Genomic DNA, 18,160 nt, shown 5'->3' with positions numbered 1-18,160 from the left:
AGATTCATCTTTAATACTCGATATTAGGAAAAGAGATCTCAGATTCTAGACACATTTTCTTTGTGGTTACAGAGGTGACTTTGCCACCTGGCATCCTGTCCCTCCTTATTATACCCAATTATATCTGTCATATGTAAAAGTTCTAAGAACGATACAGATTTATATAATTCTCAGGTTGTGCTTTACAAAGGAATAATTTTTTTAAGATTTATGCTTCTTTAATTATCAAGTTACTCTTATAAGGACATCTACCATCTCTTCTTCAGGCCTCTCCTGATATAATATTACAGGTTTCTCCTGCATCATGGGTAGCCGAACTCCAATCTGAGACAATTTAGTGATGGCAACTCTTTACGTGGGCTTCCCACATTCACTTAGGACATCCCCAGTTTGTAGCTGTATTTGGGCTAGAGTAGAAAGCAATAACCAAGGAAGAAAACAGGAGTAAAACAATTTGGTACTTAAACTGACATCATAAGGCACCAAGGCAGCAATCCAGGAAGACTCAAAAATACTTTAACTAGATTGATGTGAACAGAAATTACAAACTGAGTAAAAATAATTTCTAATAAATAGTAGACCCACATTCAAAGGGAAAACATTACTGTATATATTAAGTTTACTAAGGCAGAAGTTTAAGAAAGGGGTAACCTTAATTTTACTTTATGATTATAAATCTATTCAGTAAATGTGTTTCAGACTAAATATTGTGGATAAATTGATATCCGGTGCACATTTTTTTTTCAAAAGTTAATTCTTGGCAGAACAATTGAGAACGATCATTTTGTAATTGTATACGTTTCCATTCTAGAAATCCTTCCCTGTAAAATGCTCTAGTCATGGCCAACGGTGGCCTGAGGTTAAAAATCTAAACATAAAATCATCGTCATCCTTTAATTTTGTGGCCTTGAGCTTTTGACCTAAAGAGGTGTTGGGAGTTCACAAGGGCAAGACTAAAAGGAGCAAACACTTGTCTTTGGAGCCCAAGCCCTGACCTTAAAGATGTAAAATGAATTGCCTACTCCGAGGATATTGTTATAGTCAGGTATGTGAAAATGAGCAGTAGGAATGTGAAAGACAGACAGAAGGCAAGATGCGGGGGCGGGGGGGCAGAGTGGGGGTAATGTAAAGCATTTTAAAGACTTTGGTTTAGCATAATTATTTACTATATTTTTATATTTTTTCATTTTATTTTTTTATTGTGGTCCGCTTTAAAAACTGTAAAAAAGATAAGCTTCTGACTTTTCATGAATTGCTGTGAAATTTGGTTACATACATTACTCCAACCCTGGGGGGTGGGGGAGAAACAATTATAGTTCATTATATGCATCTCAAGTTGTTTATTCCTTACGATGCACAAGGATAGTTTAAGGATTTGTTTCTGCCAAGAGCTTTTTTCCCTCCCCCCCAAATAATTTCACAACAGAGTAAAAACACATGGACTTTATATAAAATAAAAATAGAAGTGATATAAGGGTTGTATTTTTATAGCTGTATTTGAGTACATTTCAAATGAATGTTTGTTAAACAGGGGGAAAAATCAGACTGGCATTGTCGTGATTCTAAGCGAATTAGGTGAGGCAGGAACAGGAAGAATCTGAGTAGCTTGCATTTAATTAGCACTTACTGGTACAAAATAAATTAGACAGATTTGTCTTGTTTTATGAGCAAGATCCTGTTTTTCTATTTCATTTTCTTTGTGCTTTTGGTAAGGACGGATCTGGCGCTTTGGATACTAAATAGGCAACTAATTCAATTGGTGCTTTCTCCGAGGGTCTGCTTGCAAACCGGTGCCAGACTCACTGGTCCTTTGTGTACCGCCCGCCCTGCATGTGTCTGGGCTCCCCTGGCCAGTCCGTTTTTTTGTCTCTGATGGTTAATAAGCTTTGAGCCTAGTAGTCAAATGTGGTGGGAACGGGGACAAGACGAGGGTCCTTAGTGAAGGTGTTTGTTGTTAAATAGAACAATTCAGCTGTCTCTTTAGAAAACTTGACAAAAGGAAATGCTCCCTGCTGAAAATTTTCTTAGCCTGTTGCACAAAAGATGAAGTTTGTTTAAGAAATTGCTGCTAAAGAAAGCGTCAACCCATTAAGGTAATTATATGGAACCTGTGCCGTATAACAGCTTAATTGATGTTAATGTTTGTCTAATTGGTGATTGGGAGAGTGCAAAGGACTAAAGGTCTTCCGAGCACTTTCAGTCACGGCTCTGAAAGGGGCTCTTCTGGTTTTCACAGTTATAACAATGCCTGCGCGTCTTTCTCAGATTACGCCTTGTTTTCAGCCCCTTACAGCATTCTGCTCCACTACTTAAAGCGTAAAATAAGGGTGAAGAGCCATTGTCTAATGCAGCCTTTTTCAAAGAGTGTTTCTGACAGGGATTGTTCTAGGAATCAGGCAGGAGAGAAGGGAGTGTGAGAGGTGAAAGCCACTATCACCCACTTGTGTCACCTCCCCAATGAGCAGCAAGAGCCGCCTAATTGCTGCATCTGTTTTTTTTTTCCTCCAAGCCTCCATTCTCTTAAACAAGATCCTTATACCGATGCCACATGTTCCTGTGGAATCTATCAAACAAAACCAAACAAAAAAACACCCCAACCTGGCTGACATTTTTAAAAATTGGCATAAAAAGAACCGTTAGGAAAACATATATAACAATTAAATGCGTGCACAAAAATCTAAGAACTTTTATCTTTTCTAAGAATTCACACACCCTAGGAAAGACATATTTACAAATATAATTAGGTAAAACAATGCACATGTATACTTAAACATGTATATGTGACCTTTTGTGCAAAAGATACAGGCATGATTATTACATAGATTCTTAAGCATGCACACACAAATGTATAGATTTTGAAAGCTTGCTTTTGTTTTTATACGAGAAAGCCATTTAAATGTGTCATCCATCTTTAAGGTTTAAAAAAAGAAGTCATAGTCAATATCATCGATCCAGGTTAAAAACTCAAATGCTTAAATATTTTGGATCTCAAGATAAACTGATTGAAGAGCCAAGACTTGTCTTAAAAAAAAAATCTCAGCTTAAACACTCATTCATTCACACACATACACAATGCATTTAATATCCCCATCTCTGAAAAGTTATAATTCAAGCTTTTCAATTTTTATGTTTTACATTCCTATATTGAACAGATTGATATTTTCCTGTTTGTTCTCTTTACGATTTCTTTCCTACATACAGAGTGTATTCATGTGCTATCCTAATGAGGAAATGACGAGTTTTTATCAACCTTATTAAACATACACCCTGAAGATATCCATTTTAATAAGGGGCCAATTACTAAGTGTGTCTTCAGTTAGAAAGAACTTAGCTTTTACCTTGTTCTTTGGCTCTCCATGTCTCTAATTAATTGAATCTTGAAATCGTTGGACTTTCAGCTTAAGAGAAGACTGAAGAAGGGAACTTAACAACACTGCCTATTCCTTTATGTCTAGAACGGGGAAAAAAAAAAAAAAAACACCTGTAATGCTAAAAGACTCAGGCTTTTGTCTGTTTCTAATATTACTTTTCTGCCTAATTGCCATCACTGCCACGTACATTAGGCCCTTTTTCAGCAGGGTTAAAACAGGGCCAGTGATGAATGGAAAACTGATTGTACTGCTGTCAAACTTGAATGTGAGGCTTATTCTAGAGATAGAAGTATGAGGAAAAGGACAGAGAATTGCACTTCATTAAAGCTCTACCAAGCTGATTGGAGTGGAGGAGGTAATTGAGATTTAAAGTGGCATTCCCATCACACTGTCCCTTTTTCAACTTAACAACTGTCATTCAAGCCACATAGGGCAACAATTGGCCAGATTTCCCAGCTCTTCTGAGTAATAAAACAGACACTCACCTTCTGGCTATTCGTTTTACTTACTTTGTTCTAATTTCCAATTCATGTGTCATTAGTGAACGAAGATTGACAAGAAATAGCTTTGACCTCACAGATTTGACCTTCAACCCCAGAGACCCAACTCTAGTCTGAACATAGGTTGGAATATGCTAAGAAACACCTTTCCTTTGCACAAGAATGAATGGCAGTTTTTTCATCATTGTACCACCCCCTGCTTGCCACTACATTTAGACTATGAGACATGTCAACTGCCTGTCACAATTACAATAGACACAGCAAACCAGAATTTTCCCCAAATCCGAGGGGAACTTCCTGAACAAAGAGTAAATTTTATTGCACAGATTTTGGAGACCTCCAATTTGTAGAGCCATAATGAATGCATCCCACAGACAAATAGGTAGTTGTTAATTATCCCAGCAATTTCTTTTTTTAATGTGCTAACAACACAGCGTGCTAAGCCTTCATATCCTACACTGTTACCTGATGATCTCATCACATTTGAAAAGATGGTAGTCTGGGAAGAAGGCATTATTATAGCAAGTATGCATGACAATAAGTTACATGATTATAATCCCTTATTATCATGATTTAATAAAAAGAAAATGTGATATTTTGGAAATAGATGGGTCTGGCTATACCTTTACTGAACCAACTGACATAGTTTACCTATAGTATCATTTTAAGATAAACATAATCTTTGTATTTTCTTTGACTGATTATTCTCAATCTTACAGATACTAATTTTGCATCATCAAAGTATGCTGTGGATAAAAAAAAAAAAATGCTGAAGGGCAAGACCTATGACCTGAATAAGAACCCTCAATGAATTTAAAAAGTAATTTATATCTTTGATGTGGTTTTGAATAGAAATTGGATTTTGGGGATCTGTTATGTTGAGGAAATTCTTATGGTTTCTTCTTCATATTGAGTAACAAACATTGGGATGATGCTAGTATTACACTCGTAAATAAACAGAGTAAGGAACCACACCACTTTATTGTGCCAAGTGTTTGAAAAGTTGAGTGTTTCCTTCATGATAAAACATTTTGAAAACACTGCCAGGTTACTGCGTTGACTTCATTTTAATGAAATGTGAAGTCATTTTCATTTTGCCAGCAATATTCTCTCTTCTGCAGCTTTTTTTTTTTTTAATCATTGGTATATGACTATTGACTTTAATGGGTATTACAGTCATTTGGTTTTCCCTTGTAATATTCTTCTATTATAACATGGATTTACATAACTCATTGTGCTTCACTGTGTTTTTTGAATTTCTTCCTTGTGTTGCTGAAAAGGGAGGATACAATATATTTTCTTACAGGAGAAGGCATTAACTTTCATGAGAAATCACAATTGTTACTACATCATCCGTAAAAACTCAAAGCTACTACCTTCAGAACATTTAAATAAGATTCAAAGAACTGACTTCTTTTGAAGAAGATGATTAGCATATAAATACAAAAAGAATCATTTCAGAATAGGACACATTTCCAGTGTATGACACCAAAAGAGTTTACTAATAATTATAAAAATTCAGGGAGTCTATTGTGGCTAGAGTCTTCTTTATCAGATTGGTGTCACAATTATGCATGAAATATGCTTTCAGGGTAATGACAATAACTTATTGACCATTGCTTTGCCCTCATGCATGTATCCTTTCTGCTGTAACAGTGATCTCCAAGCCCAACAGTCAAAAGTTCTTTGCATTTGGAATTTTGCTTTCTCATGGGTGAATTTCATGTCTTTATATGTCAGAGGTCAGAAATTACAGTTTTATCTCAACAGCACATTTGTGGTCATCAAAAGAAATAAATCTCCAACGTGTTCTGTAGAGATGTCTTTTATCCTACACCTGTGACAATTACCCTGTGTTAGTGAAGCTAACAAGAGTTAGGCCATAGGTCAAGGGTCAGGGCACCATCAAGAGGAAGTTATTCCTCAGTCCACTAATTCCCTTATCATTTTCATCTAATGTGATATCCACCTGTCAGTCAGAGAATGGAGGCCATTGTCTTGTTCTAAGTGCTGAACTTTCTACCTCAAAGAGAGCATATTTTATTACTTTCCTTATAGTTACCATTTTCAATCTTTAAAATTTCACCATCAAAATAAACACACTGAACTAATCAATATTATTTTCAGACTAAGATAAAAATAAGGAATGATATTAAAAATCAATTTGGGGATATTCACATTTGCTTCAATGGTCATCTTTTTGGAATTAAGCCAAAGAATCAACCAAATGAATAATGAAATGAGTAGCACTGGAGAGATGATAAATGACAGAATAGCCTGACAATGTCACATGTGCCTAAATGTGTGTCCACATGTGGGTAGGCTCACCCCAGATATTACAAACGAGCACAATACTCAGCTAAGTATGTTTCTGGAATATAATACAGTATCAGCATTGTCTAAGAAATATTTTCGTAATGGGTTTTGCTTGAGTTGGTATGTATACACAATAGGATCTTATGCTATATTTGTATATAATAAAAGTCCACTTAGAATGTGGGATAGGCTCAGCCATCCTAGTGGTACAATATGCAAACTGCAGTTCCTCTTGTCATGAGATTCAACTTGCAAAGCAAATCTTATTTCAGAGTCTTCCTTGAAAAAACAAAAACAAAACCTATGAGGTATTTCAAAGCATTAAAAGAACAAAACGTATAGTTGGAGTCATAAGGTTAAAGTGACTAAACTGGGTTGTTTAGACTTTCTCAAGCATTTTCACATGCCCCTTTCCTTCTAATAGTTCCTACAAGAATAACACAGTGGGATGGAAAGTTTTAGAATGGAACTCAGGAATCATATACTTTCCTCAAATCTGCTATTGGCTAATTAATTAGCATGGGTCTCAGTTTCCCTCACTATCAAATGGGACTGAGAATTCATTCTTCTCAACTCTATGGACTTTTAAAGGTTTAACAGAATTTCTTTTGTATCCTCACTACAGATAGAAACCTCTCCTCTATGCTCCCTAAAAAGAATTTTATCTTAATTCTTAATAAAACATATATATATTCAACCCTCCCAACCTTGATCTTTTTGAGGGCTAGGGATGATAATTTTTTCATTTTTTCCTCCAATGACTTAGAAGACTAACCATTGAATTAATGAATAAGGAATCATTCTTAGAGTGACTATACATCTTAATTTTTATTTTTTCATGTTTAATTGTTAATAGGCCCCACTCACTTTCAAAATTATCCAAGTTTGGATGACAACTATACATTATACGGCATTTATTATTTCCTTAATGGAAGTAGAAACTATTTATAACACTAGTTTACTTGAGATGAAATAATGCTTGCTTGCTCAGATTTCTCCTTCCTTTAAAAATTAACTCCAATTCTTTTGCCCTTCCTTATTATCTGTTTTAAAGACTGAAGACTGTTTGAACAACTGAAGCAGAGATTTGAATGTCTACATTTACTGTCATCCAATATTTAAATCACCCTGTTCCAACTATTTATAATAGCCAAGACCTGGATGAAACCTAAATGTCCATGGACAAAGAAATGGATAAAGAAGATGTGACACATATAAACAATGGAATATTATTCAGCCATTAAAAAGAATGGACTTATTCCATTTGCAGTAACATGGATGGACCTAGAAATTATTATAGTAAGTGAAATAAGTCACATAGAGAAAGATAAATATCATTTGATATCACTTATAGGTGGAATCTAATAAAAATGATATAAAAGAACTTATCTATAAAGCAGAAACAAATTCACAGAAACAAACTCACTGATTTCAAAATGAATCTTATAGTTCTCATAGGTGAAACCATTGTAGGGAGGGAGTAATTAGGAGAGTGGGAATAACATATACACACTACTGTATAAAAGAGATGATTAATGAGAACCTACGTAGCACAGGCAAATCTACTCAAAAGTTTGTAATAACCATCATGGGAAAAAAGAATGGATATAGGTATATGTATAACTGAGTCACTTTGTAGTACACCTGAAACTAATACAATATTGTAAGTCAATTGGTGCCAATAAAATGAAAAAAACACAGGTGAACTAACTCCAGGTAAAGTGTTTATGGCTTTGGAATACATGCCAAATTATATAGCTTCCATGTGCTTTAACTATTTCCAATAAAGATATCAATCAATCAATCAATCATCCTGCTCCAAAATAGCTCTGGCATTCCTTACAAGTGTCAGGTTATAGGAGTCTAATAAATATAGTTGTATCCTTTGGTGGGTCTCCAAAATTGTACCTAAAAAGCTCACATTTTACTAATTATTATTTTAGGTAACCAGCTCTCTTATTTGTTGTAGCTATACATAAAAACTACTTATTATTGCAGTTTTTGTAAAAAATAACCCTCTACTAGCAAGCAAAAATAAACAACACATTCCAATAGGTCTCATCTTGGAAGACACTAATTCTGTGAATAGAATCCACTTGAAAGAGTGAGGATGAGATAATATTCTTATCTTTACAATAAAAACTGTCATAATAAATGACATCCTAAAATATGAAGCACATTGTTGGCATACTTGGTCTCTGTGTCTGGGTATAGCAATATATTTGAAACGTAACCATTTCTGATTCCAAAATGAAAAAAAATGATTTTTTTTTCTAAGAAGCCACTTCCAAATTCAGTCATCTCTTTGCCCAGCCTGGATATGTTTATCACTGGTGCATTCAAACATTCTATTTGCTGATACATCAAAGGCTCTGATTAATGTGAAAACGAACAAACAAAAGTAAAGAAAAATGTGGTTTTGCAAAATAGAACTTCTAGCTTAAAAATAAAATAGCATTTGAATATAGTTTTCCAATTGAAATATAAGCATATATGGTAGGCCCTTTAAAAACCTATACTACTGTTACTCATTACTTGTCCCATGTATTCAATATGTGACTCAATTTTGGCTTTTGAAGTAATATGTAAGCAAATGTTCTCAGATACTATTCAGAGTAAATGAGCTGATTCTTAACTAGAATAGCCTGTCTGCCTTTAGTTCTACTGCTTTATACTCTTAATATCATATCTAAGTAAAAATAGAGGTAAACATCAGAAAAAACTTACAGGTGAGTCCATGTCAATCACTTCTAACCAGCCACCCACTGAGTCACCAAACCACAGAATTGAACTTAATAGGCATTAACACAAAGTTTAAAGGTGAAAATGAGAATGGTCCTACACATTTCACTATTTTCTAAATTTTTTAAATATTTATACTTTAACCTTATTTCAGCTTGAAAATAACATTAGTTGGGAGTTAGCAAAGACAGACAAGTAAAAATAATATGACACTTCCTTGGTTTCTTCAATTTTCAGGTTCTTTTAGCATCTCTCTATGGTCACCTGTAACTAAACCTGATTTCAGCAGTATCCACAAAATTTGAAAAGCTATTAACAGCAAAGGCAAAGAAAAAGAAATGCCTGTTTCTGTGCCTGAATTACATGCATTCAGAGAAAGGAAACTTAAAATCTTTTCAAAACATAAGGACCCGAATGATTTCTGAAAGGCAAGGTATATTCCACGTAATGATCCATAAAGAATGTTGTACTTCTCCATATTAGACATGTAATAAACTCTCTTCCTTCAATGCCAACTACAAAAACCCACCCAAATGGCTTCAAATACATGGAGATCAGCCTCAAAAATCTATTTAGCTGAGCACAAAAGTCAAGAAGGCATAAACGGGATGGCTTTACCTTGAGTATTCTATAAAGAATTAAACAGTGTTCAAGTAAAGGAAAATAAATATCTGAAAAAAAGGAGTCTGCTGTCTTTCTCACCTCTGCTTGGTTCTTCTAAGTTTGTTGATTCAGATGCTCTGTTTCCATTGACCTTGAAGAGTTTTTAGAGGTTCCATTTTAAGGTGCCGATGTTGGGGGGAGATCCCAAACTCGCCTCCTCCCACGGACACACCAAGTATACAGAATGGAATAATTTCCTCTGGAAAAAAACTAAAAACTGGTGGAATGACCCCTGGACATCAGGCAAATGAGAGGGAAACTACATCAAAGCAGTTAAGAAAGGCTGAAACACCATCTGGCCATAAACAGCACCCTCAGCAGGCAATCTTAATCCAGAAGGAACTCAAAACCTGGAGCTTCCCTCTGAGGAGCAAAGAGATTATACCCCACATGAGATGCCCCAACTTTTAAGACTGGTGCCTGAGAGACTGGCCCTCAAAATATCAAGCTTTAAAGCCCATCAGGGCTCATGCGCAGGAGATCCAGGGGGTGTGGCAAACTGAGGACCACTCTTAAAGGGCCAGTGCAGACTCACCCGCCCTAGGCCCAGCACATAAGCAGCTCTTGGAAAAGTGTCCAGACTTTGTGTGAAAGAGACTCATTGGCTAACTTTAAAGCTCTGGTCTGAGGTGGGAGTCTGATGGATATTCTCCAGGGATGGGGGCTGGTGGGTGCCAATTTCCTTCTCTCCCTCTGCCTTGCTGCACCCAAAGGGTGCCATTAATTTTTTTTTCTTAATTTCTTTCTTTTCCTTCTTTTTGTTGTTGCTGTTATGTGCTATTTTGTACTCCACATCTTTGTGCTCTTCCTCTGCCACACTCCAAAATGCCAGTATCTCCCAGAAGGAAGCATCTGAAAATGAGTCCCCCTAAAATCGAGTTCCTTTCCTGGGTCTTTTGAGCATGGGCTGCCTGTTTTCCTTGCTTGGCACCCTGTAAATAAATTCTACTTTGCTAGAATTAGCAGCCACTGCCCGAGTTTGACTTTTTGTGCCAAGGGCCTATGAGCCCTTGCTTAGTTACACCTCTACATGCATCTGGTGACCCAGTTTTTGCAGCTACCACTCAGGGATGCCCCTTGATAACCCAGCTCTGGAGCCCAGATGGGCTTGCCTTCCTGGGACTGCAACAACCAGAGAAAGTTCTCTCCAGGTTACTACTCCCAGGGCACTGCACACATGGCAGATTGAAACACACCCCAGTCTTTCCGAAAAAGAAGCCTATTTGCTTGGTCCAGGAGCTTTTGTCTAATGGGCAGGCTTTGGGTTTGCCTACTTATAAGGGCCTACAGAAGTGATCTTGAGGAATGGAGGCTGGGATATGCAGTCTTTGTGCTTACCCTCTGCCTTGCTCCAGCTGAACAGCATCTTCCCAAAAGGAGCTTGTCTGGTGCCCTGATTTTTGTGGCGGCTGCCAGGGGACACCTCTGCATTACCTAGCTCTTATGACCAGTGGACTTATGCAACCAATGTAACCATATGAGCTCTATGACTGTAACCAATGAAGAGCTCTTAAACAGCTACCAGCTCCAGGGCACAGCATAAGACAACTGGCCCAGGAGTTCAGTCTTTCTGTGAAAGAGGACTATTAGCTGACCATCATACCTGAGCCTAAGAGGCAGGCTTCTAATTAAACACACGCCTAAGGGCTGACGATAAACCTTTCCTGAGACCTCAAAGGGTGGGCACTATCTTCACACTCCCTCTTTGCCTTGTTCCAGTGCCAGCAGCTCTCAAAGGGGGGCATTTTACCTGCCCCAGTTTTTTTTTTTTTTTTTTTTTTTTTTTTTTTTTTTATGGCCACACGTGCAGCATATGGAAATTCTTGGGCTAGGGGGTTGAATCAGAGCTGCAGCTGAAGCCTGTACCCCAGCCACAGTAACGCAGGATCTGAGCTACACCTGCAACCTAAACCATAGCCTGCAGCAATGCTGGGTACTCCCTGCCCCAGTTTTTTATGTCTGGTGTATAGTACTTCCTTAAATACTTGATGACTGCAGGATCTGTGGTGATAGCCCCATTTCATTCCAGATGTTGCTAACTTGTGTTGTCTTTTTTCTCCTTATAAGTCTTGCTAAACTCACAAGGTAGAGGTTTTCAATTTTATTAATCTTTGCAAAGAGCCACTTCTTTCTTTCATGGGTATTTTTTTTCTCTATTGTTTTTCTTTCAATTCCACTGATTTCTGCTCTTTATTATTTCCTTCTTCTGGTTGCTCTGGATTATTTTGCCTCCACTGGTGAGTTCCTGGCTGGGAAGGTGGGAGTTGTTCATTACTGGCACTGCAGGAGTGGGGGATGAGGGTGGGAGAACACCACCCTAGCTGGGAAAGGGACTGGCACCTCATTATAGCTAGGTAAGAGTTTAAGTTCAAGTCCCCAGGTGTTCCCTACTGACATCATGGGGCAAGGGGAGTGGGCAGGTGGGGAGATGGTAGGAGGGCTCATTACATCTTGGTGGGGGATAAAAGTTTCAGCTCTCTACCAAGCCACCTCTGATACCAGCTCAGCGAGAGATTTGAGAAGCCTCATTAAAGCCTAGAGAAGGTGGAATTCTAGGCTCTCATTTAGCCTCTACTGGTAGGAGTAAAAGCTAGGCCACAGTTTTTTTTCTGCAATATTTTGGCTAAAGTAGAGCAGTTATTGTCTAAAAATTATCTGTTTGCAAGTCTGACCCTTTCCTGTCCTTTGGACGGAAGGCAGGCTTTCGTTGAGGCTTATTGGCACTTATGCTCACCAAATGGCACTTCTGAACTACCAACTTTTTCAGCTCCAAGACTGGAATTCGGGAAGCAAAAGGAAACCAAAGGAATTCACACTGGGTCCTGAAATCCCTAGCCAGTATGCTTTTTCTCTTCACTTTTCAAAACCTCCTTATGGTTTGTTTTATATGTATGCCCAGTGCTTTTAATTTTACTCAGGGAAAAGTTTGTCTAATTTATCTTTCCCAGAGTGGAAGTCAATCCAAATTATTTTTAATACTGATAATAATACCATATATTATATTGGTGATACTCCATTTAGTATATAGTAGAAGTTCTTTCTCAATAGAAAATTTAGACCAACTTACCTTAGGAGAGATTGGATAAACAAAGATAAAACCATGTTGATAAAAACTGGAGTTCCCATTGTGGCACAACAGAAGCGAATCCAAGTAGGAACCATGAGGTTTCAGGTTCAATGCCTGACCTTGATCAGTGGGTAAAAGATCTGGCATTGCCATGAACTGTGGTGTAGGCCACAAATGTGGCTCAGATCTGGCATTGCTGTGGCTGTAGCCCTGATTAGGTCCCTAGCCTGGGAACCTCCATATGCCTCTGGTATGGCCCTAAAAAGACAAAAAAAAGTTGATTAAAAACTAAATGTCATTTTATGGACTTTCTGAAAGTTAGAAAATATATCAATACACAATTCCAGATCTGAGCTACCTAAAAGAAAGGTAGTATGTTGAATTACTGATTCCCAGAGTTGGAGGGAAAATGACAAAATTATCTAAAGAATTTTAGTAAGTAGAATAGAATTGCCAACATTTTTTATATTTTATATTAAGAAATATTTACTGTTACTTAGTGAGATCTGATTCTCTTTTTTTAAAGAAGACTGATTCCTTAACTGCTCAGTGACGTCAAGAACTGTTTACATTGGCTAAGCTATTTGAAAAAGTATTTTCTTGTGCTCTTTCCAGTAGGCAGAGTTCTGCAAATACCTGAGGTAATGTTTTAGTGAGCTCAGCTCTTAGGCCTAAAAAAAAATGTCTCGATGAAAGGAGACTAGTTGTTTTGCATTTAAGTAATATAAATTGTCCAATTTAACAAAAACAAATAAAACAGAAAACCATACAGGACACCAGTTAAATTTAAATTTCAGATAAATAGCAAATAATTTTTAGTGTAAGTGTTCCCCCAGGCAATATTTGGAACATATTTATATGAAACAATTGTTTTTTATCTGAAATTCAAATTCAACTGAGTGTTCCATATTTTATCTGACAACCATATATTTTAAAATGTCAAAAGAAAAATGTAGCTTAATATATGAGAGCTATATATATATATGTATATGTATATATATATACACATATGAAATGCTTTAAAGGGCATCAAATATAATGTTTATATTTTAGAAATTGCTCTTAGTAAATCAATCATAAAAGTTAACATAAAAGCAAAGAATTATGGTCCCAAAATGCTAAAGCAGAATGAAAATAAATGGTTAATTGGTTAAGAAGTATAAAATAAACGTATTTTATATTTTACCCTTTCTTTCTGTGTAAGAAAGAGAAGGAAGGAAGGAAATAAGGAAGGAAAGGAAAACTGGAAAGAGACTTGATTGGAGGAGTGGTAGAAAGTGGTGAAGAATCAAAAAAATGTTTTTATATTGGAAAACTTACCATATTAATGATTTTGCTAATAAAAAAAAAAGTCTTTGAGCCCCCAAACAGAGAGTAGGCTGAGGATAAGGAGAAGCAAATGCGGAAAAATGCAGGGCAGGGCAGGGCTGGGTTGAGGGAGGATTTCAATTTAGGGGTCAAATACTATGGTTTTAATCTTTAGCCTACTCATGTGGAAACATCTTAAGCATTAAGTTATCTAACCTAAAAGAAATTATGATTGTTATTAATCATCTTTTGGGAATAGTAAGCTAGTATAAAACTAGGCATTAGGGAAAGCTTTCATTCTCTCAATCAATATTTTATGCCTGGGATTAAAAAAAAATGAATAAAAGTTAGTACAGATTTTTGTTGGATTTAAGTATCTACGAATATTTGACCTGAGTTAATTTATTTTGCTCAGGGAGTTTTCTTCCAGCACAGATCCAAGTCTATTTCACTGGATTAAGTCAGTGACCTCCTACCTGCTAACCTAACTCCAGTTTTATTTATACTTAGCTACAAACTACAGTCAGTGGTAGTTTCCTTGAGAAATCCTCTTATTGTCAAAACCAAATCAAGGCCAAAGCCCACCCTGTCTTTTGTGGAGCACTGCATGTGATCCCAACCTCCCTTCCAACCTTTGTTCTGTTTCCCCACCTACTACCAACCCATGAGACAATCCAATGGATATTACCCATACCTGAAGCCATTTACTTTCCTCTCTCTCTATTCTCGCCATAGCCCTCACTTTCGTCTTTCTCCCCAGCTCCCACTTTTTCTTGTAGAAATTTTCCTTTGATGGCATAACTTACCTTCCTCCCTACTACATAGATTATTTTCTGATCGGTAGCCCCAGTTGTTCTTACTCCTTATGCTGATTTTTCACCTTATTCCCTAATATTGTTGAAAACATTTGCATTGATTCATCACTACTTAGTTACTTGTGGTCCCCCCTGGAGACAAAAAAAAAAAATCTTTCAAAGGATGATCTACGATTTACTCATTCATCTTCAGGTCCCTGCTATAATTTGAATAGTACCTAGGATTCTGCAAATGTTCAATAAAAATTTGTTTAGTTGTATCAGTCAGAAACCCAAAGTTTTATGGTTTCCAATTAATGACTTAGACTTGGGTAATAACTCTTACTACATTCTTAAGTTTTCAGGCTTGTCCTTCACCAATATGGAGTAAATGGGCCATTGAAACATGACTTCAGTGATTAGAGTCAACAGCTTTTATTAATAAATAATCAAAATGGACAATTAAACAAACAAATAAAAAGACTGAAAACGGTTTGGTAATTTTAAATGCCTTAATTTCAGCTGAGTGCTTGTGAAACAATCAAGTTCTCAGAAACAACAGCTAGGATTTAAAGAACCCAACATAAGCTTCTATGTGACTTCTTAAAATGGAGAAGAAATAATTACAGTTTACTTTACAGGCTTTTTCTGATTTAGTTGAAATTGGCATAGCTGAGATATAGTGTCAATTTAGAAACTTGATAAAGGTTTTTATCTTTGCTACTGGAAAGGAGAGAAATGCATTTCTTTAAAATGAAAACTTATCTGTGGAGAAAAAGAAAAATTGCAAAAGTCAGAGAAATGACAGAATCTACAATTTTTGGTGATCATGATTTTCCACTATCCCTACTAGATAACCTTGAATTTAGATGCCAATAAGAGGTGCTTTCTGTGGCAAGTATTTCAGTTCTTCTTAGATGTCCAGTAGTCACTGTTTTGGCACAGCACCCCCACCCCAAAATGCCTTAAAATGCTATAGCTTCTCCTATTTTCAAAGTTTTATAGATATTTAAAAACCATTCCTGATATAATGAGCTCTTTAAATGATGGATAATATCTGTAATTCCTCAGGTGAATATTTTTCTTTACTGCTTTTTCAAATATAAAAATGTTCAATTTGCATTGACAAAGAACAACACTGATTATTCGTCTGGTAGGGAAAAACAATCGCTGTAAATTCCGTTTCTCTGAGAAACCACTTTCAGAGGATCTCAAAAATGTCCTTTTCACCTGAACCTCCAGTAAGCCCTCTCCTGCCTTCAAAGTTCAATTTACCTCCCACATTCTACAAAAAGCCATTTTTCACCTTTCAGTCCTTGGTGAAAACCCCCTAACTTGAACACCTGTTATATATTTGTCATTTGGCACATAGTACCTGGTAGATTTAATTACTTTTTATTATGATCTTGTCTTTCAAATTATAAAGAGGCCCTTAAAGTCAGAGTCCTCTCATGGACTCTGGTTCCATTCATGATATCAAGAAAGAGAAGTGCCATAGAATGAATGTTTGTGCCCTGCCCCCCAACGCACACACAAATTCGTATGTTGAAACCCAACCCACAATGCAATGGTATATTAGGGAAGTGGAGTCTTTGGGAGGTAAGTAGCTCATGAGGGTGGAGTCCCCATGATGGGATTAGTGCTCTTATAAAAGTGCCTCTTCTACTGTGTGAGAACACAGCAAAAGACAGCCAACTGTGTACTACAAAGAGGGTCCTCACTGGACCCTGAATCTGCCAGCATCTTCATCTTGGACTTCTCAGCCTCCATAATTGTGAGAAATAAATTTCCATTGTTTCCAAGCCATCTGGTTGTCTGTGGTATTTAGTCCGGTTGGACTAAGACAAGGAGAAAGTAAGCAATCCTAAATTTCTGCTGAATAACTTTTGAAACCATATGGACATTCATAAATTCTAAACTTAAGTGCAAGATAACCAGGCTCAGAAGTGTGGAACTCGGCAGTTCCTGTCGTGGCTCAGTAGTTAACAAATCCGACTAGGAACCATGGGGTTGCGGGTTCGATCCCTGGCATTGCTCAGTGGGTTAAGGATCCAGCGTTGCCATGAGCTGTGGTGTAGGTTGCAGACGCGGCTGGGATCCTGCATTGCTGTGGCTCTGGCGTAGGCTGGCGGCTACAGCTCTGATTGGACCCCTGGCCTGGGAACCTCCATATGCCGTGGGAGCAGCCCAATAAAAGGCAAAAAGACAAAAAAAAAAAAAAAAAAAAAGGAAGTATGCAGCTCAACTTCTCATTCCTCTAGATATACTCCTTCCAACAGCAGTCTCAGTAGAGTTTCTATTGTATAAACACACCTGAGAAGACAGTATATTGTATGACCCTCTTGACCGTCTGAAATGTATACTTTCTATTAATAGTCCTGAGAAAATCCAAGTGTAAAGACGTTTTTGAATGCAACATCGGTTTAACCTATCATTTCCTAAATTTGTTGGACCATGTATTCTTATATAGTTTAAAACTTCTGTTATTTGAAACACACTTTGGGAAACAAATTGATGTGTTTTGAACAGTATCTAATTTACCTGCCTTCACCAGGAGTGAGCGGTTAGAAGGGATGCTGCTAAGGTGAAAGTGTGGAGGCATTTTTCACACAGGACCACATCATTATTCTCTTGGCATCTTTCTATAGTTTCTCATAATAGTCATCCAACAGAGTGAATTTCATTACTATTTGTTAAATAGCAAAAAGTTTAGCACACTGCTATTTTCATGAAAGCATATACTACATATGTTTACTAATGATGTATCAAACAAGATAACTCTAATTTGAGGGCACATTATAAGTTAAAAGAAAATAAGTGTAGGCTGGCACAGGTTGGAAATGCTTAAAGCCATTTTGTCACAATAAAATACAAAGTCCCTGAATGTATTTACCTGTTTTCTAATATTTAAGGAAAAATAAAAGCATCCTTCCTATATTCAATTATTGAGAATCCAGATATGTTTCTACTGATTCATATGAGATCATTGTCACCTGCCTAATTTTTAAAATATTCATTGTTGTTGTTGTTGTTTGTTCTATACACTAAAGCATAGGATGTAGGTTTGATAGTAATGAAGGTTCTTGCTCAATGCAGACCAGGACACATGTAATTTGGGATGAACTGGGCAACCATTTTAGAACCATGAAGGAAGCTGCTCTAAGGATGAAATCAGCAAACCAAAACAAAAAAGAAATAAAGTCCACATGCGGCCTAAAGAGAGGAACAACACAAAAAATAGCAAAGAATTTTTGTTTAAAGTCTTTCCTACTTCTGATTCTTACATGAGCTAATATACCTTCTTTAATATTTAGGCTTAAGTTAGATTTTTGGTCACAAATGAAAAGCATCATACTTGATATAGAACCTGGGTCCTAAAAATAGGGTCTTCTAGGTAAT

The 18,160-nt window shown here is 36.7% G+C and overlaps 1 long non-coding RNA gene across 12 annotated transcripts in view; it reads right to left on the bottom strand.

Moving 5' to 3' along the window:
* The window catches only part of LOC106507717 (uncharacterized), a 171,135-nt gene extending 161,081 nt beyond the window's left edge, over positions 1–10,054 (bottom strand). For 6 of the 12 annotated variants that reach the window (XR_014810734.1, XR_014810735.1, XR_014810727.1 and 3 more), the window contains exon 1: positions 3,339–3,664. This is a non-coding gene — a long non-coding RNA (uncharacterized LOC106507717). Of the gene's footprint in view, positions 1–3,338; positions 3,665–3,880; positions 4,036–9,631 lie in introns of those variants that run through there. The other 6 variants (XR_002345872.2, XR_014810738.1, XR_001303922.3 and 3 more) reach the window with 4 other exon arrangements.
* Between the last annotated feature and the right edge of the window lie 8,106 nt (positions 10,055–18,160).

The sequence above is a fragment of the Sus scrofa genome, chromosome 7 (genome assembly GCF_054392235.1).
Source record: "Sus scrofa isolate SSC_HxYL_T2T_F1_AM1 chromosome 7, Sscrofa_HxYL_maternal_Yorkshire_Landrace_v2.0, whole genome shotgun sequence".
Classification (NCBI taxonomy): domain Eukaryota; kingdom Metazoa; phylum Chordata; class Mammalia; order Artiodactyla; family Suidae; genus Sus; species Sus scrofa.
The sequence above is the reverse complement of the archived record's forward strand: the minus strand, read 5'-3'. Positions and strand labels throughout refer to the sequence as shown.